Source organism: Neolamprologus brichardi, chromosome 3, assembly GCF_056152115.1.
Source record: "Neolamprologus brichardi isolate AB-2024 chromosome 3, ASM5615211v1, whole genome shotgun sequence".
Lineage (NCBI taxonomy): Eukaryota > Metazoa > Chordata > Actinopteri > Cichliformes > Cichlidae > Neolamprologus > Neolamprologus brichardi.
The window spans coordinates 49,539,141-49,560,153 of record NC_142106.1 but is presented as its reverse complement, the minus strand read 5'-3'; the positions used below and the strand labels follow the sequence as shown (position 1 = coordinate 49,560,153).

General features: G+C 49.6%; 13 non-coding genes and 28 pseudogenes across 13 annotated transcripts; all 41 read right to left on the bottom strand.

The window, feature by feature from the left end:
- Positions 1-199: 199 nt before the first annotated feature.
- LOC148105714 (5S ribosomal RNA) lies at positions 200-318 on the bottom strand. The gene has a single exon (XR_015718904.1). It is a non-coding gene; the product is annotated as a 5S ribosomal RNA (ribosomal RNA).
- Positions 319-708: 390 nt separating this feature from the next.
- LOC148105713 (5S ribosomal RNA) lies at positions 709-827 on the bottom strand (annotated as a pseudogene).
- A 390-nt stretch (positions 828-1,217) lies between these two features.
- LOC148105712 (5S ribosomal RNA) lies at positions 1,218-1,336 on the bottom strand (annotated as a pseudogene).
- A 389-nt stretch (positions 1,337-1,725) lies between these two features.
- LOC148105711 (5S ribosomal RNA) lies at positions 1,726-1,844 on the bottom strand (annotated as a pseudogene).
- Positions 1,845-2,234: 390 nt separating this feature from the next.
- Positions 2,235-2,353, bottom strand: LOC148105710 (5S ribosomal RNA; annotated as a pseudogene).
- Positions 2,354-2,743: 390 nt separating this feature from the next.
- On the bottom strand, positions 2,744-2,862 carry LOC148105709 (5S ribosomal RNA). The gene has a single exon (XR_015718903.1). It is a non-coding gene; the product is annotated as a 5S ribosomal RNA (ribosomal RNA).
- Positions 2,863-3,246: 384 nt separating this feature from the next.
- Positions 3,247-3,365, bottom strand: LOC148105708 (5S ribosomal RNA; annotated as a pseudogene).
- Positions 3,366-3,755: 390 nt separating this feature from the next.
- On the bottom strand, positions 3,756-3,874 carry LOC148105707 (5S ribosomal RNA; annotated as a pseudogene).
- Positions 3,875-4,264: 390 nt separating this feature from the next.
- LOC148105706 (5S ribosomal RNA) lies at positions 4,265-4,383 on the bottom strand. Its single transcript, XR_015718671.1, has one exon. It is a non-coding gene; the product is annotated as a 5S ribosomal RNA (ribosomal RNA).
- A 389-nt stretch (positions 4,384-4,772) lies between these two features.
- Positions 4,773-4,891, bottom strand: LOC148105705 (5S ribosomal RNA; annotated as a pseudogene).
- Positions 4,892-5,280: 389 nt separating this feature from the next.
- On the bottom strand, positions 5,281-5,399 carry LOC148105704 (5S ribosomal RNA; annotated as a pseudogene).
- Positions 5,400-5,789: 390 nt separating this feature from the next.
- Positions 5,790-5,908, bottom strand: LOC148105703 (5S ribosomal RNA; annotated as a pseudogene).
- Positions 5,909-6,298: 390 nt separating this feature from the next.
- On the bottom strand, positions 6,299-6,417 carry LOC148105702 (5S ribosomal RNA; annotated as a pseudogene).
- Positions 6,418-6,807: 390 nt separating this feature from the next.
- Positions 6,808-6,926, bottom strand: LOC148105701 (5S ribosomal RNA; annotated as a pseudogene).
- A 390-nt stretch (positions 6,927-7,316) lies between these two features.
- On the bottom strand, positions 7,317-7,435 carry LOC148105700 (5S ribosomal RNA). Its single transcript, XR_015718885.1, has one exon. It is a non-coding gene; the product is annotated as a 5S ribosomal RNA (ribosomal RNA).
- A 390-nt stretch (positions 7,436-7,825) lies between these two features.
- On the bottom strand, positions 7,826-7,944 carry LOC148105699 (5S ribosomal RNA). Its single transcript, XR_015718902.1, has one exon. It is a non-coding gene; the product is annotated as a 5S ribosomal RNA (ribosomal RNA).
- A 390-nt stretch (positions 7,945-8,334) lies between these two features.
- Positions 8,335-8,453, bottom strand: LOC148105698 (5S ribosomal RNA; annotated as a pseudogene).
- Positions 8,454-8,843: 390 nt separating this feature from the next.
- Positions 8,844-8,962, bottom strand: LOC148105697 (5S ribosomal RNA; annotated as a pseudogene).
- A 390-nt stretch (positions 8,963-9,352) lies between these two features.
- LOC148105696 (5S ribosomal RNA) lies at positions 9,353-9,471 on the bottom strand (annotated as a pseudogene).
- A 390-nt stretch (positions 9,472-9,861) lies between these two features.
- LOC148105695 (5S ribosomal RNA) lies at positions 9,862-9,980 on the bottom strand (annotated as a pseudogene).
- A 390-nt stretch (positions 9,981-10,370) lies between these two features.
- On the bottom strand, positions 10,371-10,489 carry LOC148105694 (5S ribosomal RNA). Its single transcript, XR_015718797.1, has one exon. It is a non-coding gene; the product is annotated as a 5S ribosomal RNA (ribosomal RNA).
- Positions 10,490-10,879: 390 nt separating this feature from the next.
- Positions 10,880-10,998, bottom strand: LOC148105693 (5S ribosomal RNA). Its single transcript, XR_015718901.1, has one exon. It is a non-coding gene; the product is annotated as a 5S ribosomal RNA (ribosomal RNA).
- Positions 10,999-11,388: 390 nt separating this feature from the next.
- On the bottom strand, positions 11,389-11,507 carry LOC148105692 (5S ribosomal RNA; annotated as a pseudogene).
- Positions 11,508-11,891: 384 nt separating this feature from the next.
- On the bottom strand, positions 11,892-12,010 carry LOC148105691 (5S ribosomal RNA; annotated as a pseudogene).
- Positions 12,011-12,400: 390 nt separating this feature from the next.
- Positions 12,401-12,519, bottom strand: LOC148105690 (5S ribosomal RNA; annotated as a pseudogene).
- A 389-nt stretch (positions 12,520-12,908) lies between these two features.
- On the bottom strand, positions 12,909-13,027 carry LOC148105689 (5S ribosomal RNA; annotated as a pseudogene).
- A 390-nt stretch (positions 13,028-13,417) lies between these two features.
- Positions 13,418-13,536, bottom strand: LOC148105688 (5S ribosomal RNA). The gene has a single exon (XR_015718874.1). It is a non-coding gene; the product is annotated as a 5S ribosomal RNA (ribosomal RNA).
- A 390-nt stretch (positions 13,537-13,926) lies between these two features.
- On the bottom strand, positions 13,927-14,044 carry LOC148105687 (5S ribosomal RNA; annotated as a pseudogene).
- A 389-nt stretch (positions 14,045-14,433) lies between these two features.
- On the bottom strand, positions 14,434-14,552 carry LOC148105686 (5S ribosomal RNA; annotated as a pseudogene).
- Positions 14,553-14,942: 390 nt separating this feature from the next.
- LOC148105685 (5S ribosomal RNA) lies at positions 14,943-15,061 on the bottom strand. Its single transcript, XR_015718900.1, has one exon. It is a non-coding gene; the product is annotated as a 5S ribosomal RNA (ribosomal RNA).
- Positions 15,062-15,451: 390 nt separating this feature from the next.
- Positions 15,452-15,570, bottom strand: LOC148105684 (5S ribosomal RNA; annotated as a pseudogene).
- A 384-nt stretch (positions 15,571-15,954) lies between these two features.
- Positions 15,955-16,073, bottom strand: LOC148105683 (5S ribosomal RNA; annotated as a pseudogene).
- A 390-nt stretch (positions 16,074-16,463) lies between these two features.
- LOC148105682 (5S ribosomal RNA) lies at positions 16,464-16,582 on the bottom strand (annotated as a pseudogene).
- A 390-nt stretch (positions 16,583-16,972) lies between these two features.
- On the bottom strand, positions 16,973-17,091 carry LOC148105681 (5S ribosomal RNA; annotated as a pseudogene).
- Positions 17,092-17,475: 384 nt separating this feature from the next.
- On the bottom strand, positions 17,476-17,594 carry LOC148105680 (5S ribosomal RNA; annotated as a pseudogene).
- Positions 17,595-17,984: 390 nt separating this feature from the next.
- Positions 17,985-18,103, bottom strand: LOC148105679 (5S ribosomal RNA). The gene has a single exon (XR_015718959.1). It is a non-coding gene; the product is annotated as a 5S ribosomal RNA (ribosomal RNA).
- A 390-nt stretch (positions 18,104-18,493) lies between these two features.
- Positions 18,494-18,612, bottom strand: LOC148105678 (5S ribosomal RNA). Its single transcript, XR_015718899.1, has one exon. It is a non-coding gene; the product is annotated as a 5S ribosomal RNA (ribosomal RNA).
- A 384-nt stretch (positions 18,613-18,996) lies between these two features.
- Positions 18,997-19,115, bottom strand: LOC148105677 (5S ribosomal RNA). Its single transcript, XR_015718898.1, has one exon. It is a non-coding gene; the product is annotated as a 5S ribosomal RNA (ribosomal RNA).
- A 390-nt stretch (positions 19,116-19,505) lies between these two features.
- Positions 19,506-19,624, bottom strand: LOC148105676 (5S ribosomal RNA). Its single transcript, XR_015718920.1, has one exon. It is a non-coding gene; the product is annotated as a 5S ribosomal RNA (ribosomal RNA).
- A 390-nt stretch (positions 19,625-20,014) lies between these two features.
- LOC148105675 (5S ribosomal RNA) lies at positions 20,015-20,133 on the bottom strand (annotated as a pseudogene).
- A 390-nt stretch (positions 20,134-20,523) lies between these two features.
- LOC148105674 (5S ribosomal RNA) lies at positions 20,524-20,642 on the bottom strand (annotated as a pseudogene).
- Positions 20,643-21,013: the final 371 nt, after the last annotated feature.

Here is a 21,013-nt window from a genome sequence, read left to right as displayed (position 1 = left end):
CCTGGTGTGGTGTAGTTAGCCTCGGCCAGCAGCACTGGCCCTGGTGTGTTGTAGGTGGCCTCAGCCATCAGAACAAGACATTGGTGAAAACAGCCAAAAGCAATGTCGTTAATGTGCCCTCATTAATGGGCAGCTGCTTTGGGTCTTTTAATACACCCCTTCTCTGGATCAAAAGCAGTTCAATGACATGAAAATGAAAGGCTTACAGCACCAGGTATTCCCAGGCAGTCTCCCATCCAAGTACTAACCAAGCCCAGCCCTGCTTAGCTTCCGAGATCAGACGAGGTCAGGCGTGCTCAGGGTGGTATGGCCGTAAGCTGCTGCCCACAGCACAATGTGTCAATTTATGGAATCAAGTGATGAGGTGGCCAGTACCTGAAGTTACGAACACAATCCTATAACCCTACCTGCATGCTTGCCTAATACCCTAAGCCAAAGACTCAGTTTAGCATTAATCCAGCAGCACAGGCCCTGGATTTTTGAAGATGGCCTCAGGAACCAGCACAGGGCATGGTGTGGTGTAGTTAGCCTCGGCCAGCAGCACTGGCCCTGGTGTGTTGTAGGTGGCCTCAGCCAGCAGAACAAGACATTGGTGAAAACAGCCAAAAGCAATGTCGTTAATGTGCCCTCATTAATGGGCAGCTGCATTGGGTCTTTTAATACACCCCTTCTCTGGATCAAAAGCAGTTCAATGACATGAAAATGAAAGGCTTACAGTACCAGGTATTCCCAGGCAGTCTCCCATCCAAGTACTAACCAAGCCCAGCCCTGCTTAACTTGCGAGATCAGACGAGGTCAGGCGTGCTCAGGGTGGTATGGCCGTAAGCTGCTGCCCACAGCACAATGTGTCAATTTATGGAATCAAGTGATGAGGTGGCCAGTACCTGAAGTTACGAACACAATCCTATAACCCTACCTGCATGCTTGCCTAATACCCTAACCCAAAGACTCAGTTTAGCATTTATCCAGCAGCACAGGCCCTGGATTTTTGAAGATGGCCTCAGGAACCAGCACAGGGCCTGGTGTGGTGTAGTTAGCCTCGGACAGCAGCACTGGCCCTGGTGTGTTGTAGGTGGCCTCAGCCAGCAGAACAAGACATTGGTGAAAACAGCCAAAAGCAATGTCGTTAATGTGCCCTCATTAATGGGCAGCTGCTTTGGGTCTTTTAATACACCCCTTCTCTGGATCAAAAGCAGTTCAGTGACATGCAAATGAAAGGCTTACAGCACCAGGTATTCCCAGGCAGTCTCCCATCCAAGTACTAACCAAGCCCAGCCCTGCTTAGCTTCCGAAATCAGACGAGGTCAGGCGTGCTCAGGGTGGTATGGCCGTAAGCTGCTGCCCACAGCACAATGTGTCAATTTATGGAATAAAGTGATGAGGTGGCCAGTACCTGAAGTTACGAACACAATCCTATAACCCTACCTGCATGCTTGCCTAATACCCTAAGCCAAAGACTCAGTTTAGCATTTATCTAGCAGCACAGGACCTGGAATTTGAAGATGGCCTCAGGAACCAGCACAGGGCCTGGTGTGGTGTAGTTAGCCTCGGCCAGCAGCACTGGCCCTGGTGTGTTGTAGGTGGCCTCAACCAGCAGAACAAGACATTGGTGAAAACAGCCAAAAGCAATGTTGTTAATGTGCCCTCATTAATGGGCATCTGCTTTGGGTCTTTTAATACACCCCTTCTCTGGATCAAAAGCAGTTCAATGACATGAAAATGAAAGGCTTACAGCACCAGGTATTCCCAGGCAGTCTCCCATCCATGTACTAATCAAGCCCAGCCCTGCTTAGCTTCCGAGATCAGACGAGGTCAGGCGTGCTCAGGGTGGTATGGCCGTAAACTGCTGCCCCCAGCACAATGTGTCAATTTATGGAATCAAGTGATGAGGTGGCCAGTACCTGAAGTTACGAACACAATCCTATAACCCTACCTGAATGCTTGCCTAATACCCTAAGCCAAAGACTCAGTTTAGCATTCATCCAGCAGCACAGGCCCTGGATTTTTGAAGATGGCCTCAGGAACCAGCACAGGGCCTGGTGTGGTTTAGTTAGCCTCGGCCAGCAGCACTGGCCCTGGTGTGTTGTAGGTGGCCTCAGCCAGCAGAACAAAACATTGGTGAAAACAGCCAAAAGCAATGTTGTTAATGTGCCCTCATTAATGGGCAGCTGCTTTGGGTCTTTTAATACACCCCTTCTCTGGATCAAAAGCAGTTCAATGACATGAAAATGAAAGGCTTACAGCACCAGGTATTCCCAGTTAGTCTCCCATCCAAGTACTAACCAAGCCCAGCCCTGCTTAGCTTCTGAGATCAGACGAGGTCAGGCGTGCTCGGGGTGGTATGGCCATAAGCTGCTGCCCACAGCACAATGTGTCAATTTATGGAATCAAGTGATGAGGTGGCCAGTACCTGAAGTTACGAACACAATCCTATAACCCTACCTACATGCTTGCCTAATACCCTAACCCAAAGACTCAGTTTAGCATTTATCCAGCAGCACAGGCCCTGGATTTTTGAAGATGGCCTCAGGAACCAGCACAGGGCCTGGTGTGGTGTAGTTAGCCTCGGCCAGCAGCACTGGCCCTGCTATTTTGTAGGTGGCCTCAGCCAGCAGAACAAGACATTGGTGAAAACAGCCAAAAGCAATGTTGTTAATGTGCCCTCATTAATGGGCATCTGCTTTGGGTCTTTAAATACACCCCTTCTCTGGATCAAAAGCAGTTCAATGACATGAAAATGAAAGGCTTACAGCACCAGGTATTCCCAGGCAGTCTCCCATCCAAGTACTAACCAAGCCCAGCCCTGCTTAGCTTCCGAGATCAGACGAGGTCAGGCGTGCTCAGGGTGGTATGGCCGTAAGCTGCTGCCCACAGCACAATGTGTCAATTTATGGAATCAAGTGATGAGGTGGCCAGTACCTGAAGTTACGAACACAATCCTATAACCCTACCTGCATGCTTGCCTAATACGCTAACCCAAAGACTCAGTTTAGAATTTATCCAGCAGCACAGGCCCTGGATTTTTGAAGATGGCCTCAGGAACCAGCACAGGGCCTGGTGTGGTGTAGTTAGCCTCGGCCAGCAGCACTGGCCCTGGTGTGTTGTAGGTGGCCTCAGCCAGCAGAACAAGACATTGGTGAAAACAGCCAAAAGCAATGTCGTTAATGTGCCCTCATTAATGGGCAGCTGCTTTGGGTCTTTTAATACACCCCTTCTCTGGATCAAAAGCAGTTCAATGATATGAAAGGCTTACAGCACCAGGTATTCCCAGGCAGTCTCCCATCCAAGTACTAACCAAGCCCAGCCCTGCTTAGGTTCCGAGATGAGACGAGGTCAGGCGTGCTCAGGGTGGTATGGCCGTAAGCTGCTGCCCACAGCACAATGTGTCAATTTATGGAATCAAGTGATGAGGTGGCCAGTACCTGAAGTTACGAACACAATCCTATAACCCTACCTGCATGCTTGCCTAATACCCTAAGCCAAAGACTCAGTTTAGCATTTATCCAGCAGCACAGGCCCTGGATTTTTGAAGATGGCCTCAGGAACCAGAACAGGGCCTGGTGTGGTGTAGTTAGCCTCGGCCAGCAGCACTGGCCCTGGTGTGTTGTAGGTGGCCTCAGCCAGCAGAACAAGACATTGGTGAAAACAGCCAAAAGCCATGTCGTTAATGTGCCCTCATTAATGGGCAGCTGCTTTGGGTCTTTTAATACACCCCTTCTCTGGATCAAAAGCAGTTCAATGACATGAAAATGAAAGGCTTACAGCACCAGCTATTCCCAGGCAGTCTCCCATCCAAGTACTAACCAAGCCCAGCCCTGCTTAGCTTCCGAGATCAGACGAGGTCAGGCGTGTACAGGGTGGTATGGCCGTAAGCTGCTGCCCACAGCACAATGTGTCAATTTATGGAATCAAGTGATGAGGTGGCCAGTACCTGAAGTTACGAACACAATCCTATAACCCTACTTGCATGCTTGCCTAATACCCTAAGCCAAAGACTCAGTTTAGCATTTATCCAACAGCACAGGCCCTGGATTTTTGAAGATGGCCTCAGGAACCAGCACAGGGCCTGGTGTGGTGTAGTTAGCCTCGGCCAGCAGTACTGGCCCTGGTGTGTTGTATGTGGCCTCAGCCAGGAGAACAAGACATTGGTGAAAACAGCCAAAAGCAATGTTGTTAATGTGCCCTCATTAATGGGCAGCTGCTTTGCGTCTTTTAATACACCCCTTCTCTGGATCAAAAGCAGTTCAATGACATGAAAATGAAAGGCTTACAGCACCAGGTATTCCCAGGCAGTCTCCCATCCAAGTACTAACCAAGCCCAGCCCTGCTTAGCTTCCGAGATCAGACGAGGTCAGGCGCGCTCAGGGTGGTATGGCCGTAAGCTGCTGCCCACAGCACAATGTGTCAATTTATGGAATCAAGTGATGAGGTGGCCAGTACCTGAAGTTACGAACACAATCCTATAACCCTACCTGCATGCTTGCCTAATACCGTAACCCAAAGACTCAGTTTAGCATTTATCTAGCAGCACAGGACCTGGAATTTGAAGATGGCCTCAGGAACCAGCACAGGGCCTGGTGTGGTGTAGTTAGCCTCGGCCAGCAGCACTGGCCCTGGTGTGTTGTAGGTGGCCTCAACCAGCAGAACAAGACATTGGTGAAAACAGCCAAAAGCAATGTTGTTAATGTGCCCTCATTAATGGGCATCTGCTTTGGGTCTTTTAATACACCCCTTCTCTGGATCAAAAGCAGTTCAATGACATGAAAATGAAAGGCTTACAGCACCAGGTATTCCCAGGCAGTCTCCCATCCATGTACTAATCAAGCCCAGCCCTGGTTAGCTTCCGAGATCAGACGAGGTCAGGCGTGCTCAGGGTGGTATGGCCGTAAGCTGCTGCCCACAGCACAATGTGTCAATTTATGGAATCAAGTGATGAGGTGGCCAGTACCTGAAGTTACGAACACAATCCTATAACCCTACCTGCATGCTTGCCTAATACCCTAAGCCAAAGACTCAGTTTAGCATTTATCCAGCAGCACAGGACCTGGAATTTGAAGATGGCCTCAGGAACCAGCACAGGGCCTGGTGTGGTGTAGTTAGCCTCGGCCAGAAGCACTGGCCCTGGTTTGTTGTAGGTGGCCTCAGCCAGCAGAACAAGACATTGGTGAAAACAGCCAAAAGCAATGTCGTTAATGTGCCCTCATTAATGGGCAGCTGCTTTGGGTCTTTTAATACACCCCTTCTCTGGATCAAAAGCAGTTCAATGACATGAAAATGAAAGGCTTACAGCACCAGGTATTCCCAGGCAGTCTCCCATCCAAGTATTAACCAAGACCTGCCCTGCTTAGCTTCCGAGATCAGACGAGGTCAGGGGTGCTCAGGGTGGTATGGCCGTAAGATGCTGCCCACAGCACAATGTGTCAATTTATGGAATCAAGTGATGAGGTGGCCAGTACCTGAAGTTACGAACACAATCCTATAACCCTACCTGCATGCTTGCCTAATACCCTAAGCCAAAGACTCAGTTTAGCATTTATCCAGCAGCACAGGCCCTGGATTTTTGAAGATGGCCTCAGGAACCAGCACAGGGCCTGGTGTGGTGTAGTTAGCCTCGGCCAGCAGCACTGGCCCTGGTGTGTTGTAGGTGGCCTCAGCAAGCAGAACAAGACATTGGTGAAAACAGCCAAAAGCAATGTTGTTAATGTGCCCTCATTAATGGGCATCTGCTTTGGGTCTTTTAATACACCCCTTCTCTGGATCAAAAGCAGTTCAATGACATGAAAATGAAAGGCTTACAGCACCAGGTATTCCCAGTTAGTCTCCCATCCAAGTACTAACCAAGCCCAGCCCTGCTTAGCTTCCGAGATCAGACGAGGTCAGGCGTGCTCAGGGTGGTATGGCCGTAAGCTGCTGCCCATAGCACAATGTGTCAATTAATGGAATCAAGTGATGAGGTGGCCAGTACCTGAAGTTACGAACACAATCCTATAACCCTACCTGCATGCTTGCCTAATACCCTAAGCCAAAGACTCAGTTTAGCATTTATCCAGCAGCACAGGCCCTGGATTTTTGAAGATGGCCTCAGGAACCAGCACAGGGCCTGGTGTGGTGTAGTTAGCCTCGGCCAGCAGCACTGGCCCTGGTGTTTAATAGGTGGCCTCAGCCAGCAGAACAAGACATTGGTGAAAACAGCCAAAAGCAATGTTGTTAATGTGCCCTCATTAATGGGCAGCTGCTTTCGGTCTTTTAATACACCCCTTCTCTGGATCAAAAGCAGTTCAATGACATGAAAATGAAAGGCTTACAGCACCAGGTATTCCCAGGCAGTCTCCCATCCAAGTACTAACCAAGCCCAGCCCTGGTTAGCTTCCGAGATCAGACGAGGTCAGGCGTGCTCAGGGTGGTATGGCCGTAAGCTGCTGCCCACAGCACAATGTGTCAATTTATGGAATCAAGTGATGAGGTGGCCAGTACCTGAAGTTACGAACACAATCCTATAACCCTACCTGCATGCTTGCCTAATACCCTAACCCAAAGACTCAGTTTAGCATTTATCCAGCAGCACGGGCCCTGGATTTTTCAAGATGGCCTCAGGAACCAGAACAGGGCCTGGTGTGGTGTAGTTAGCCTCGGCCAGCAGCACTGGCCCTGGTGTGTTGTAGGTGGCCTCAGCCAGCAGAACAAGACATTGGTGAAAACAGCCAAAAGCAATGTTGTTAATGTGCCCTCATTAATGGGCATCTGCTTTGGGTCTTTTAATACACCCCTTCTCTTGATCAAAAGCAGTTCAATGACATGAAAAAGAAAGGCTTACAGCATCAGGTATTCCCAGTTAGTCTCCCATCCAAGTACGAACCAAGCCCAGCCCTGCTTAAGTTCCGAGATCAGACGAGGTCAGGCGTGCTCAGGGTGGTATGGCCGTAAGCTGCTTCCCACAGCACAATGTGTCAATTTATGGAATCAAGTGATGAGGTGGCCAGTACCTGAAGTTACGAAAACAATCCTATAACACTACCTGCATGCTTGCCTAATACCCTAAGCCAAAGACTCAGTTTAGCATTTATCCAGCAGCACGGGCTCTGGTTTTTTGAAGATGGCCACAGGAACCAGCACAGGGCCTGGTGTGGTGTAGTTAGCCTCGGCCAGCAGCACTGGCCCTGGTGTGTTGTAGGTGGCCTCAGCCAGCAGAACAAGACATTGGTGAAAACAGCCAAAAGCAATGTCGTTAATGTGCCCTCATTAATGGGCAGCTTCTGTGGGTCTTTTAATAAACCCCTTCTCTGGATCAAAAGTAGTTCAATGACATGAAAATGAAAGGCTTACAGCACCAGGTATTCCCAGGCAGTCTCCCATCCAAGTACTAACCAAGCCCAGCCCTGCTTAGCTTCCGAGATCAGACGAGGTCAGGTGTGCTCAGGGTGGTATGGCCGTAAGCTGCTGCCCACAGCACAATGTGTCAATTTATGGAATCAAGTGATGAGGTGGCCAGTACCTGAAGTTACAAACACAATCCTATAACCCTACCTGCATGCTTGCCTAATACCCTAAGCCAAAGACTCAGTTTAGCATTTATCCAGCAGCACAGGCCCTGGATTTTTGAAGATGGCCTCAGGAACCAGCACAGGGCCTGGTGTGGTGTAGTTAGCCTCGGCCAGCAGCACTGGCCCTGGTGTGTTGTAGGTGGCCTCAGCCAGCAGAACAAGACATTGGTGAAAACAGCCAAAAGCAATGTTGTTAATGTGCCCTCATTAATGGGCATCTGCTTTGGGTCTTTTAATACACCCCTTCTCTGGATCAAAAGCAGTTCAATGACATGAAAATGAAAGGCTTACAGCACCAGGTATTCCCAGGCAGTCTCCCATCCAAGTACTAACCAAGCCCAGCCCTGCTTAGCTTCCGAGATCAGACGAGGTCAGGCGTGCTCAGGGTGGTATGGCCGTAAGCTGCTGCCCATAGCACAATGTGTCAATTAATGGAATCAAGTGATGAGGTGGCCAGTACCTGAAGTTACGAACACAATCCTATAACCCTACCTGCATGCTTGCCTAATACCCTAACCCAAAGACTCAGTTTAGCATTTATCCAGCAGCACAGGCCCTGGATTTTTGAAGATGGCCTCAGGAACCAGCACAGGGCCTGGTGTGGTGTAGTTAGCCTCGGCCAGCAGCACTGGCCCTGGTGTTTAATAGGTGGCCTCAGCCAGCAGAACAAGACATTGGTGAAAACAGCCAAAAGCAATGTTGTTAATGTGCCCTCATTAATGGGCATCTGCTTTGGGTCTTTTAATACACCCCTTCTCTGGATCAAAAGCAGTTCAATGACATGAAAATGAAAGGCTTACAGCACCAGGTATTCCCAGGCAGTCTCCCATCCAAGTACTAACCAAGCCCAGCCCTGCTTAGCTTCCGAGATCAGACGAGGTCAGGCGTGCTCAGGGTGGTATGGCCGTAAACTGCTGCCCACAGCACAATGTGTCAATTTATGGAATCAAGTGATGAGGTGGCCAGTACCTGAAGTTACGAACACAATCCTATAACCCTACCTGCATGCTTGCCTAATACCCTAAGCCAAAGACTCAGTTTAGCATTTATCCAGCAGCACAGGCCCTGGATTTTTGAAGATGGCCTCAGGAACCAGCACAGGGCCTGGTGTGGTGTAGTTAGCCTCGGCCAGCAGCACTGGCCCTGGTGTGTTGTAGGTGGCCTCAGCAAGCAGAACAAGACATTGGTGAAAACAGCCAAAAGCAATGTTGTTAATGTGCCCTCATTAATGGGCATCTGCTTTGGGTCTTTTAATACACCCCTTCTCTGGATCAAAAGCAGTTCAATTACATGAAAATGAAAGGCTTACAGCACCAGGTATTCCCAGTTAGTCTCCCATCCAAGTACTAACCAAGCCCAGCCCTGCTTAGCTTCCGAGATCAGACGAGGTCAGGCGTGCTCAGGGTGGTATGGCCGTAAGCTGCTGCCCATAGCACAATGTGTCAATTAATGGAATCAAGTGATGAGGTGGCCAGTACCTGAAGTTACGAACACAATCCTATAACCCTACCTGCATGCTTGCCTAATACCCTAAGCCAAAGACTCAGTTTAGCATTTATCCAGCAGCACAGGCCCTGGATTTTTGAAGATGGCCTCAGGAACCAGCACAGGGCCTGGTGTGGTGTAGTTAGCCTCGGCCAGCAGCACTGGCCCTGGTGTTTAATAGGTGGCCTCAGCCAGCAGAACAAGACATTGGTGAAAACAGCCAAAAGCAATGTTGTTAATGTGCCCTCATTAATGGGCAGGTGCTTTGGGTCTTTTAATACACCCCTTCTCTGGATCAAAAGCAGTTCAATGACATGAAAATGAAAGGCTTACAGCACCAGGTATTCCCAGGCAGTCTCCCATCCAAGTACTAACCAAGCCCAGCCCTGGTTAGCTTCCGAGATCAGACGAGGTCAGGCGTGCTCAGGGTGGTATGGCCGTAAGCTGCTGCCCACAGCACAATGTGTCAATTTATGGAATCAAGTGATGAGGTGGCCAGTACCTGAAGTTACGAACACAATCCTATAACCCTACCTGCATGCTTGCCTAATACCCTAACCCAAAGACTCAGTTTAGCATTTATCCAGCAGCACGGGCCCTGGATTTTTCAAGATGGCCTCAGGAACCAGAACAGGGCCTGGTGTGGTGTAGTTAGCCTCGGCCAGCAGCACTGGCCCTGGTGTGTTGTAGGTGGCCTCAGCCAGCAGAACAAGACATTGGTGAAAACAGCCAAAAGCAATGTTGTTAATGTGCCCTCATTAATGGGCATCTGCTTTGGGTCTTTTAATACACCCCTTCTCTTGATCAAAAGCAGTTCAATGACATGAAAACGAAAGGCTTACAGCATCAGGTATTCCCAGTTAGTCTCCCATCCAAGTACGAACCAAGCCCAGCCCTGCTTAAGTTCCGAGATCAGACGAGGTCAGGCGTGCTCAGGGTGGTATGGCCGTAAGCTGCTTCCCACAGCACAATGTGTCAATTTATGGAATCAAGTGATGAGGTGGCCAGTACCTGAAGTTACGAAAACAATCCTATAACACTACCTGCATGCTTGCCTAATACCCTAAGCCAAAGACTCAGTTTAGCATTTATCCAGCAGCACGGGCTCTGGTTTTTTGAAGATGGCCACAGGAACCAGCACAGGGCCTGGTGTGGTGTAGTTAGCCTCGGCCAGCAGCACTGGCCCTGGTGTGTTGTAGGTGGCCTCAGCCAGCAGAACAAGACATTGGTGAAAACAGCCAAAAGCAATGTCGTTAATGTGCCCTCATTAATGGGCAGCTTCTGTGGGTCTTTTAATAAACCCCTTCTCTGGATCAAAAGTAGTTCAATGACATGAAAATGAAAGGCTTACAGCACCAGGTATTCCCAGGCAGTCTCCCATCCAAGTACTAACCAAGCCCAGCCCTGCTTAGCTTCCGAGATCAGACGAGGTCAGGTGCGCTCAGGGTGGTATGGCCGTAAGCTGCTGCCCACAGCACAATGTGTCAATTTATGGAATCAAGTGATGAGGTGGCCAGTACCTGAAGTTACAAACACAATCCTATAACCCTACCTGCATGCTTGCCTAATACCCTAAGCCAAAGACTCAGTTTAGCATTTATCCAGCAGCACAGGCCCTGGATTTTTGAAGATGGCCTCAGGAACCAGCACAGGGCCTGGTGTGGTGTAGTTAGCCTCGGCCAGCAGCACTGGCCCTGGTGTGTTGTAGGTGGCCTCAGCCAGCAGAACAAGACATTGGTGAAAACAGCCAAAAGCAATGTTGTTAATGTGCCCTCATTAATGGGCATCTGCTTTGGGTCTTTTAATACACCCCTTCTCTGGATCAAAAGCAGTTCAATGACATGAAAATGAAAGGCTTACAGCACCAGGTATTCCCAGGCAGTCTCCCATCCAAGTACTAACCAAGCCCAGCCCTGCTTAGCTTCCGAGATCAGACGAGGTCAGGCGTGCTCAGGGTGGTATGGCCGTAAGCTGCTGCCCATAGCACAATGTGTCAATTAATGGAATCAAGTGATGAGGTGGCCAGTACCTGAAGTTACGAACACAATCCTATAACCCTACCTGCATGCTTGCCTAATACCCTAACCCAAAGACTCAGTTTAGCATTTATCCAGCAGCACAGGCCCTGGATTTTTGAAGATGGCCTCAGGAACCAGCACAGGGCCTGGTGTGGTGTAGTTAGCCTCGGCCAGCAGCACTGGCCCTGGTGTTTAATAGGTGGCCTCAGCCAGCAGAACAAGACATTGGTGAAAACAGCCAAAAGCAATGTTTTTAATGTGCCCTCATTAATGGGCAGCTGCTTTCGGTCTTTTAATACACCCCTTCTCTGGATCAAAAGCAGTTCAATGACATGAAAATGAAAGGCTTACAGCACCAGGTATTCCCAGGCAGTCTCCCATCCAAGTACTAACCAAGCCCAGCCCTGGTTAGCTTCCGAGATCAGACGAGGTCAGGCGTGCTCAGGGTGGTATGGCCGTAAGCTGCTGCCCACAGCACAATGTGTCAATTTATGGAATCAAGTGATGAGGTGGCCAGTACCTGAAGTTACGAACACAATCCTATAACCCTACCTGCATGCTTGCCTAATACCCTAACCCAAAGACTCAGTTTAGCATTTATCCAGCAGCACGGGCCCTGGATTTTTGAAGATGGCCTCAGGAACCAGAACAGGGCCTGGTGTGGTGTAGTTAGCCTCGGCCAGCAGCACTGGCCCTGGTGTGTTGTAGGTGGCCTCAGCCAGCAGAACAAGACATTGGTGAAAACAGCCAAAAGCAATGTTGTTAATGTGCCCTCATTAATGGGCATCTGCTTTGGGTCTTTTAATACACCCCTTCTCTTGATCAAAAGCAGTTCAATGACATGAAAGGCTTACAGCATCAGGTATTCCCAGTTAGTCTCCCATCCAAGTACTAACCAAGCCCAGCCCTGCTTAAGTTCCGAGATCAGACGAGGTCAGGCGTGCTCAGGGTGGTATGGCCGTAAGCTGGTGCCCACAGCACAATGTGTCAATTTATGGAATCAAGTGATGAGGTGGCCGGTACCTGAAGTTACGAAAACAATCCTATAACACTACCTGCATGCTTGCCTAATACCCTAAGCCAAAGACTCAGTTTAGCATTTATCCAGCAGCACGGGCTCTGGTTTTTTGAAGATGGCCACAGGAACCAGCACAGGGCCTGGTGTGGTGTAGTTAGCCTTGGCCAGCAGCACTGGCCCTGGTGTGTTGTAGGTGGCCTCAGCCAGCAGAACAAGACATTGGTGAAAACAGCCAAAAGCAATGTCGTTAATGTGCCCTCATTAATGGGCAGCTTCTGTGGGTCTTTTAATAAACCCCTTCTCTGGATCAAAAGTAGTTCAATGACATGAAAATGAAAGGCTTACAGCACCAGGTATTCCCAGGCAGTCTCCCATCCAAGTACTATTCAAGCCCAGCCCTGCTTAGCTTCCGAGATCAGACGAGGTCAGGCGTGCTCAGGGTGGTATGGCCGTAAGCTGCTGCCACAGCACAATGTGTCAATTTATGGAATCAAGTGATGAGGTGGCCAGTACCTGAAGTTACGAACACAATCCTAAAACCCTACCTGCATGCTTGCCTAATACCCTAAGCCAAAGACTCAGTTTAGAATTTATCCAGCAGCACAGGCCCTGGATTTTTGAAGATGGCCTCAGGAACCAGCACAGGGCCTGGTGTGGTGTAGTTAGCCTCGGCCAGCAGCACTGGCCCTGGTGTGTTGTAGGTGGCCTCAGCCAGCAGAACAAGACATTGATGAAAACAGCCAAAAGCAATGTTGTTAATGTGCCCTCATTAATGGGCATCTGCTTTGGGTCTTTTAATACACCCCTTCTCTGGATCAAAAGCAGTTCAACGACATGAAAATGAAAGGCTTACAGCACCAGGTATTCCCAGGCAGTCTCCCATCCAAGTACTAACCAAGCCCAGCCCTGCTTAGCTTCCGAGAGCAGACGAGGTCAGGCGTGCTCAGGGTGGTATGGCCGTAAGCTGCTGCCCACCGCACAATGTGTCAATTTATGGAATCAAGTGATGAGGTGGCCAGTACCTGAAGTTACGAACACAATCCTATAACCCTACCTGCATGCTTGCCTAATACCCTAAGCCAAAGACTCAGTTTAGCATTTATCCAGCAGCACAGATCCTGGATTTTTGAAGATGGCCTCAGGAACCAGCACAGGGCCTGGTGTGGTGTAGTTAGCCTCGGCCAGCAGCACTGGCCCTGGTGTGTTGTAGGTGGCCTCAGCCAGCAGAACAAGACATTGGTGAAAACAGCCAAAAGCAATGTCGTTAATGTGCCCTCATTAATGGGCAGCTGCTTTGGGTCTTTTAATGCACCCCTTCTCTGGATCAAAAGCAGTTCAATGACATGAAAATGAAAGGCTTACAGCACCAGGTATTCCCAGGCAGTCTCCCATCCAAGTACTAACCAAGCCCAGCCCTGCTTAGCTTCCGAGATCAGACGAGGTCAGGTGTGCTCAGGGTGGTATGGCCGTAAGCTGCTGCCCAAAGCATAATGTGTCAATTTATGGAATCAAGTGATGAGGTGGCCAGTACCTGAAGTTACGAACACAATCCTATAACCCTACCTGCATGCTTGCCTAATACCCTAACCCAAAGACTCAGTTTAGCATTTATCCAGCAGCACGGGCCCTGGATTTTTGAAGATGGCCTCAGGAACCAGCACAGGGCCTGGTGTGGTGTAGTTAGCCTCGGCCAGCAGCACTGGCCCTGGTGTGTTGTAGGTGGCCTCAGCCAGCAGAACAAGACATTGGTGAAAACAGCCAAAAGCAATGTCGTTAATGTGCCCTCATTAATGGGCAGCTGCTTTGGGTCTTTTAATACACCCCTTCTCTGGATCAAAAGCAGTTCAATGACATGACAATGAAAGGCTTACAGCACCAGGTATTCCCAGGCAGTCTCCCATCCAAGTACTAACCACCCCAGCCCTGCTTAGCTTCCGAGATCAGACGAGGTCAGGCGTGCTCAGGGTGGTATGGCCGTAAGCTGCTGCCACAGCACAATGTGTCAATTTATGGAATCAAGTGATGAGGTGGCCAGTACCTGAAGTTACGAACACAATCCTAAAACCCTTCCTGCATGCTTGCCTAATACACTAAGCCAAAGACTCAGTTTAGAATTTATCCAGCAGCACAGGCCCTGGATTTTTGAAGATGGCCTCAGGAACCAGCACAGGGCCTGGTGTGGTGTAGTTAGCCTCGGCCAGCAGCACTGGCCCTGGTGTGTTGTAGGTGGCCTCAGCCAGCAGAACAAGACATTGGTGAAAACAGCCAAAAGCAATGTTGTCAATGTGCCCTCATTAATGGGCATCTGCTTTGGGTCTTTTAATACACCCCTTCTCTGGATCAAAAGCAGTTCAATGACATGAAAATGAAAGGCTTACAGGACCAGATATTCCCAGTTAGTCTCCCATCCAAGTACTAACCAAGCCCAGCCCTGCTTAGCTTCCGAGATCAGACGAGGTCAGGCGTGCTCAGGGTGGTATGGCCGTAAGCTGCTGCCCACGGCACAATGTGTTAATTTATGGAATCAAGTGATGAGGTGGCCAGTACCTGAAGTTACGAACACAATCCTATAACCCTACCTGCATGCTTGCCTAATACCCTAACCCAAAGACTCAGTTTAGCATTTATCCAGCAGCACAGGCCCTGGATTTTTGAAGATGGCCTCAGGAACCAGCACAGGGCCTGGTGTGGTGTAGTTAGCCTCGGCCAGCAGCACTGGCCCTGGTGTGTTGTAGGTGGCCTCAGCAAGCAGAACAAGACATTGATGAAAACAGCCAAAAGCAATGTTGTTAATGTGCCCTCATTAATGGGCATCTGCTTTGGGTCTTTTAATACACCCCTTCTCTGGATCAAAAGCAGTTCAATGACATGAAAATGAAAGGCTTACAGCACCAGGTATTCCCAGGCAGTCTCCCATCCAAGTACTAACCAAGCCCAGCCCTGCTTAGCTTCCGAGATCAGACGAGGTCAGGCGTGCTCAGGGTGGTATGGCCGTAAGCTGCTGCCCACAGCACAATGTGTCAATTTATGGAATCAAGTGATGAGGTGGCCAGTACCTGAAGTTACGAACACAATCCTATAACCCTACCTGCATGCTTGCCTAATACCCTAAGCCAAAGACTCAGTTTAGCATTTATCCAGAAGCACAGATCCTGGATTTTTGAAGATGGCCTCAGGAACCAGCACAGCGCCTGGTGTGGTGTAGTTAGCCTCGGCCAGCAGCACTGGCCCTGGTGTGTTGTAGGTGGCCTCAGCCAGCAGAACAAGACATTGGTGAAAACAGCCAAAAGCAATGTCGTTAATGTGCCCTCATTAATGGGCAGCTGCTTTGGGTCTTTTAATGCACCCCTTCTCTGGATCAAAAGCAGTTCAATGACATGAAAATGAAAGGCTTACAGCACCAGGTATTCCCAGGCAGTCTCCCATCCAAGTACTAACCAAGCCCAGCCCTGCTTAACTTCCGAGATCAGAGGAGGTCAGGCGTGCTCAGGGTGGTTTGGCCGTAAGCTGCTGCCCACAGCACAATGTGTCAATTTATGGAATCAAGTGATGAGGTGGCCAGTACCTGAAGTTACGAACACAATCCTATAACCCTACCTGCATGCTTGCCTAATACCCTAAGCCAAAGACTCAGTTTAGCATTTATCCAGCAGCACAGGCCCTGGATTTTTGAAGATGGCCTCAGGAACCAGCACAGGGCCTGGTGTGGTGTAGTTAGCCTCGGCCAGCAGCACTGGCCCTGGCGTGTTGTAGGTGGCCTCAGCCAGCAGAACAAGACATTGGTGAAAACAGCCAAAAGCAATGTCGTTAATGTGCCCTCATTAATGGGCAGCTGCTTTGGGTCTTTTAATACACCCCTTCTCTGGATCAAAAGCAGTTCAATGACATGAAAGGCTTACAGCACCAGGTATTCCCAGGCAGTCTCCCATCCAAGTACTAACCAAGCCCAGCCCTGCTTAGCTTCCAAGATCAGACGAGGTCAGGCGTGCTCAGGGTGGTATGACCGTAAGCTGCTGCTCACAGCACAATGTGTCAATTTATGGAATCAAGTGATGAGGTGGCCAGTACCTGAAGTTACGAACACAATCCTATAACCCTACCTGCATGCTTGCCTAATACCCTAAGCCAAAGACTCAGTTTAGCATTTATCCAGCAGCACGGGCCCTGGATTTTTGAAGATGGCCTCAGGAACCAGCACAGGGCCTGGTGTGGTGTAGTTAGCCTCGGCCAGCAGCACTGGCCCTGGTGTGTTGTAGGTGGCCTCAGCCAGCAGAACAAGACATTGGTGAAAACAGCCAAAAGCAATGTCGTTAATGTGCCCTCAATAATGGGCAGCTGCTTTGGGTCTTTTAATACACCCCTTCTCTGGATCAAAAGTAGTTCAATGACATGAAAATGAAAGGCTTAAAGCACCAGGTATTCCCAGGCAGTCTCCCATCCAAGTACTAACCAAGCTTAGCCCTGCTTAGCTTCCGAGATCAGACGAGGTCAGGCGTGCTCAGGGTGGTATGGCCGTAAGCTGCTGCCCACAGCACAATGTGTCAATTTATGGAATCAAGTGATGAGGTGGCCAGTACCTGAAGTTACGAACACAATCCTATAACCCTACCTGCATGCTTGCCTAATACCCTAACCCAAAGACTCAGTTTAGCATTTATCCAGTAGCACAGGCCCTGGATTTTTGAAGATGGCCTCGGGAACCAGCACAGGGCCTGGCGTGGTGTAGTTAGCCTCGGCCAGCAGCACTGGCCCTGGTGTGTTGTAGGTGGCCTCAGCCAGCAGAACAAGACATTGGTGAAAACAGCCAAAAGCAATGTCGTTAATGTGCTCTCATTAATGGGCAGCTGCTTTGGGTCTTTCAATACACCCCTTCTCTGGATAAAAAGCAGTTCAGTGACATGAAAATGAAAGGCTTACAGCACCAGGTATTCCCAGGCAGTCTCCCATCCAAGTACTAACCAAGCCCAGCCCTGCTTAACTTCCGAGATCAGAGGAGGTCAGGTGTGCTCAGGGTGGTTTGGCCGTAAGCTGCTACCCACAGCACAATGTGTCAATTTATGGAATCAAGTGATGAGGTGGCCAGTACCTGAAGTTACGAACACAATCCTATAACCCTACCTGCATGTTTGCCTAATACCCTAAGCCAAAGACTTAGTTTAGCATTTATCCAGCAGCACAGGCCCTGGATTTTTGAAGATGGCCTCAGGAACCAGCACAGGGCCTGGTGTGGTGTAGTTAGCCTCGGCCAGCAGCACTGGCCCTGGTGTGTTGTAGGTGGCCTCAGCCAGCAGAACAAGACATTGGTGAAAACAGCCAAAAGCAATGTCGTTAATGTGCCCTCATTAATGGGCAGCTGCTTTGGGTCTTTTAATACACCCCTTCTCTGGATCAAAAGCAGTTCAATGACATGAAAGGCTTACAGCACCAGGTATTCCCAGGCAGTCTCCCATCCAGGTACTAACCAAGCCCAGCCCTGCTTAACTTCCGAGATCAGACAAGGTCAGGCGTGCTCAGGGTGGTATGGCCGTAAGCTGATGCCCACCGCACAATGTGTCAATTTATGGAATCAAGTGATGAGGTGGCCAGTACCTGAAGTTACGAACACAATCCTATAACCTTACCTGCATGCTTGCCTCATACCCTAACCCAAAGACTCAGTTTAGCATTTATCAAGCAGCACAGGACCTGGATTTTTGAAGATGGCCTCAGGAACCAGCACAGGGCCTGGTGTGGTGTAGTTAGCCTTGGCCAGCAGCACTGGCCCTGGTGTGTTGTAGGTGGCCTCAGCCAGCAGAACAAGACATTGGTGAAAACAGCCAAAAGCAATGTCGTTAATGTGCCCTCATTAATGGGCAGCTGCTTTGGGTCTTTGAATACACCCCTTCTCTGGATCAAAAGCAGTTCAATGACATGAAAATGAAAGGCTTACAGCACCAGGTATTCCCAGGCAGTCTCCCATCCAAGTACTAACCAAGCCCAGCCCTGCTTAACTTCCGAGATCAGACGAGGTCAGGCGTGCTCAGGGTGGTATGGCCGTAAGCTGCTGCCCACCGCACAATGTGTCAATTTATGGAATCAAGTGATGAGGTGGCCAGTACCTGAAGTTACGAACACAATCCTATAACCCTACCTGCATGCTTGCCTAATACCCTAACCCAAAGACTCAGTTTAGCATTTATCCAGCAGCACAGGACCTGGATTTTTGAAGATGGCCTCAGGAACCAGAACAGGGCCTGGTGTGGTGTAGTTAGCCTCGGCCAGCAGCACTGGCCCTGGTGTGTTGTAGGTGGCCTCAGCCAGCAGAACAAGACATTGGTGAAAACAGCCAAAAGCAATGTCGTTAATGTGCCCTCATCAATGGGCAGCTGCTTTGGGTCTTTTAATACACCCCTTCTCTGGATCAAAAGCAGTTCAATGACATGAAAATGAAAGGCTTACAGCACCAGGTATTCCCAGGCAGTCTCCCATCCAAGTACTAACCAAGCCCAGCCCTGCTTAGCTTCCGAGATCAGACGAGGTCAGGCGTGCTCAGGGTGGTATGGCCGTAAGCTGCTGCTTACAGCACAATGTGTCAATTTATGGAATCAAGTGATGAGGTGGCCAGTACCTGAAGTTACGAACACAATCCTATAACCCTACCTGCATGCTTGCCTAATACCCTAAGCCAAAGACTCAGTTTGGCATTTATCCAGCAGCACAGGCCCTGGATTTTTGAAGATGGCCTCAGGAACCAGCACAGGGCCTGGTGTGGTGTAGTTAGCCTCGGCCAGCAGCACTGGCCCTGGTGTGTTGTAGGTGGCCTCAGCCAGCAGAACAAGACATTGGTGAAAACAGCCAAAAGCAATGTCGTTAATGTGCCCTCATTAATGGGAAGCTGCTTTGGGTCTTTTAATACACCCCTTCTCTGGATCAAAAGCAGTTCAATGACATGAAAGGCTTACAGCACCAGGTATTCCCAGGCAGTCTCCCATCCAAGTACTAACCAAGCCCAGCCCTGCTTAGCTTCCGAGATCAGACGAGGTCAGGCGTGCTCAGGGTGGTATGGCCGTAAGCTGCTGCCCACAGCACAATGTGTCAGTTTATGGAATCAAGTGATGAGGTGGCCAGTACCTGAAGTTACGAACACAATCCTATAACCCTACCTGCATGCTTGCCTAATACCCTAAGCCAAAGACTCAGTTTAGAATTTATCCAGCAGCACAGGCCCTGGATTTTTGAAGATGGCCTCAGGAACCAGCACAGGGCCTGGTGTGGTGTAGTTAGCCTCGGCCAGCAGCACTGGCCCTGGTGTGTTGTAGGTGGCCTCAGCCAGCAGAACAAGACATTGGTGAAAACAGCCAAAAGCAATGTCGTTAATGTGCCCTCATTAATGGGCAGCTGCTTTGGGTCTTTTAATACACCCCTTCTCTGGATCAAAAGCAGTTCAATGACATGAAAATGAAAGGCTTACAGCACCAGGTATTCCCAGGCAGTCTCCCATTCAAGTACTAACCAAGCCCAGCCCTGCTTAGCTTCCGAGATCAGACGAGGTCAGGCGTGATCAGGGTGGTATGGCCGTAAGCTGCTGCCCAAAGCACAATGTGTCAATTTATGGAATCAAGTGATGAGGTGGCCAGTACCTGAAGTTACGAACACAATCCTATAACCCTACCTGCATGCTTGCCTCATACCCTAACCCAAAGACTCAGTTTAGCATTTATCCAGCAGCACAGCCCCAAGATTTTTGAAGATGGCCTCAGGAACCAGCACAGGGCCTGGTGTGGTGTAGTTAGCCTCGGCCAGCAGCACTGGCCCTGGTGTGTTGTAGGTGGCCTCAGCCAGCAGAACAAGACATTGGTGAAAACAGCCAAAAGCAATGTTGTTAATGTGCCCTCATTAATGGGCATCTGCTTTGGGTCTTTTAATACACCCCTTCTCTGGATCAAAAGCAGTTCAATGACATGAAAAGGAAAGGCTTACAGCACCAGGTATTCCCAGGCAGTCTGCCATCCAAGTACTAACCAAGCCCAGCCCTGCTTAGCTTCCGAGATCAGACGAGGTCAGGCGTGCTCAGGGTGGTATGGCCGTAAGCTGTTGCCCACAGCACAATGTGTCAATTTATGGAATCAAGTGATGAGGTGGCCAGTACCTGAAGTTACGAACACAATCCTATAACCCTACCTGCATGCTTGCCTCATACCCTAACCCAAAGACTCAGTTTAGCATTTATCCAGCAGCACAGGACCTGGATTTTTGAAGATGGCCTCAGGAACCAGCACAGGGTCTGGTGTGGTGTAGTTAGCCTCGGCCAGCAGCACTGGCCCTGGTGTGTTGTAGGTGGCCTCAGCCAGCAGAACAAGACATTGGTGAAAACAGCCAAAAGCAATGTCGTTAATGTGCCCTCATTAATGGGCAGCTGCTTAGGGTCTTTTAATACACCCCTTCTCTGGATCAAAAGTAGTTCAATGACATGAAAATTAAAGGCTTACAGCACCAGGTATTCCCAGGCAGTCTGCCATCCAAGTACTAACCAAGCCCAGCCCTGCTTAGCTTCCGAGATCAGACGAGGTCAGGCGTGCTCAGGGTGGTATGGCCGTAAGCTGTTGCCCACAGCACAATGTGTCAATTTATGGAATCAAGTGATGAGGTGGCCAGTACCTGAAGTTACGAACACAATCCTATAACCCTACCTGCATGCTTGCCTCATACCCTAACCCAAAGACTCAGTTTAGCATTTATCCAGCAGCACAGGACCTGGATTTTTGAAGATGGCCTCAGGAACCAGCACAGGGTCTGGTGTGGTGTAGTTAGCCTCGTCAGCAGCACTGGCCCTGGTGTGTTGTAGGTGGCCTCAGCCAGCAGAACAAGACATTGGTGAAAACAGCCAAAAGCAATGTCGTTAATGTCCCCTCATTAATGGGCAGCTGCTTAGGGTCTTTTACTACACCCCTTCTCTTGATCAAAAGCAGTTC